The sequence below is a fragment of the Enhydra lutris genome, unplaced genomic scaffold (genome assembly GCF_002288905.1).
Source record: "Enhydra lutris kenyoni isolate GAN:26980312 unplaced genomic scaffold, ASM228890v2 scaffoldscaffold11, whole genome shotgun sequence".
Classification (NCBI taxonomy): Eukaryota; Metazoa; Chordata; class Mammalia; order Carnivora; family Mustelidae; genus Enhydra; species Enhydra lutris.
This window is the reverse complement of record NW_019154095.1, coordinates 69770-72156: the sequence shown is the minus strand read 5'-3', so window position 1 is coordinate 72156 and position 2387 is coordinate 69770.

Genomic DNA, 2387 nt, shown 5'->3' with positions numbered 1-2387 from the left:
TATTATTTATGTGTTTCTTTGATTTGTTATTAATTGCCTTATATAATGGCTGCTCCCATGTTAGGGGCATAAATATTTATAATCGTTAGATATTGTTGTTGGATAGACACTTTTGGTTATGATATAGTGTCCTTCCTCATCACTTAATACAGTTTTGTTTTAAAATCTAATTTTTCTGATACCAGGATTGCCACTCCAGATGTCTTTTGTTGTCCATTAGCATAATAAATGGTTTTCCATCCCTTCAGTTTAAATCTGGAGGTATCTTTGGGTCTAAAATGAGGCTCTTACCACATTGTACCAATTAGAATAACCAAAATTAACTAGACAGTAAGCAGTGTGTTGGAGAGGATGTGAAGAAAGGGGAACCCTCTTACACTGGTGGTGGGAATGCAAGTTGGTGCAGCCACTTTGGAAAACAGTGTGGAGATTCCTTAAGATTTTAAAAATAGAGCTTCCCTATGACCCTGCCATTGCACTACTGGGTATTTACCCCAAAGATACAGATGGAGTGAAAAGAAGGGCCATCTGTATCCCAATGTTCATAGCAGCAATGGCCACGGTCGCCAATCTGTGGAAAGAACCAAGATGCCCTTCAACAGACAAATGGATAAGGAAGATGTGGTCCATATACACTATGAAGTATTATGCCTCCATCAGAAAGGATGAATACCCAACTTTTGTAGCAACATGGACGGGACTGGTAGAGATGATGCTGAGTGAAATAAGTCAAGCAGAGAGTCAATTATCATATGGTTTCACTTATTTGTGGAATGTAAGAAATAACATGGAGGACATGGGGAGATGGAGAGGAGAAGGGAGTTGGGGGAAATTGGAAGGGGAGATGAACTATGAGAGACTATGGACTCTGAAAAACAATCTGAGGGTTTTGAAGGGGCGGGGGGTGGGAGGTTGGGGGAACCAGGTGGTGGGTATTATGAAGGGCATGTATTGCATAGAGCACTGGGTGTGGTGCATAAACAATGAATTCTGCAACACTGAAAAGAAATTTAAAAAATAAATAAAAATTTAAAAATAATTTTTAAAAAGGAGTCTCTTGCAGACAGCATATCGATGCATCATTTCTTTTCTTCTTCTTCTAGTACTACTACTACTTCTTCTTATTTTATCAATCTGGTACCCCTTGTCTTTTGATTGGAGCATTCAGTTAATTTACATTTAGAGCAACTATTGAAAGATATGAATTTAGTGTCATTCTATTACCTATAAAGCAACCGTTATTTTATATTGTCTCTGTTCCTTTCTGGTCTTTTGGACTCTCTTTTTGCTTAGAGGATCCTTTTAATATTTCTTGTTAAGCTGGTTTGGTGATCCCAAATTCTTTTAGTTTCTATACATCCTGGAAGGTTTTTTCACTCCTTCTCTTTTGAATGACGTTCTAGTTGGATAAAGTATTCTTGGCTGCATTTTTTTTTTTTTTTCATTTAGCATCCTGAATATATCATGCCAGTCTTTTCTGGCCTGCCAGTTCTCTGTGGAAGGTCTGCTGTTTCTAATCTAATCTAATCTAATCTAATCTAATCTAATCTAATCTAATGTTTCTACCCTCATAGGTTACTAATCTCTTGTCCCAAGATTTTCTCTTTGTCTATGAGATTTGTAAGTTTCACTATTATATATTGGGGTGTTGACCTATTTTTATTGATTTTGACAGGGGTTCTCTTTGCTGCCAGGATTTTGATGCCTGTTTACTCCTCCAAATTAGGGAAATTCTCTGCTATAATTTGCTTCAATATACCTTCTGTCCTCTCTCTATTTCTTCCTCTTCTGGGATCCCAATTATTCTAATATTATTTCACTGTATGGTATCACTTAGCTCACAAATTCTCCTCTTGTGGTCCAGTAGTTGCTTATCTCTCTTTTTATCATCTTCTTTATTCTCCATTATTTATCTATACCACTAATTCTCTCTTCTGCCTCATTTATTCTAGCTTTTTGAGCCTCCATTTTTTGATTGCTTCACACTAATTCCCCTTTTTATTTTGACTTGGTTAGATTTTAGTTCTTTTATTTCTCCAGAAAGGGATTCTATAGGGCCTTCTATGCTTTTTTAAAGTATTTTTATAATAGTTATTCTGAACTCTTTTTCTGACATCTTACTTATTTCTATGCTGATTATGTCGCTGGCATTCAGTACTGTGTCTTGTTCTGTTATTTGAGGTGAGTTTTTACATCTTGTCATTCTGTCCAGAGAAGAGTAGATGAACAAGAGAACAAAACAGCAAAATGGCAACAATGACTCGAGAGAAATATATACTAAATAAATCAGACAAGGCACAAAACTGGGGAAAAGAATTTTATATATATATATATATATATATATATATATATATATATATATACAGAGAGAGAGAGAGAGAGAGAGA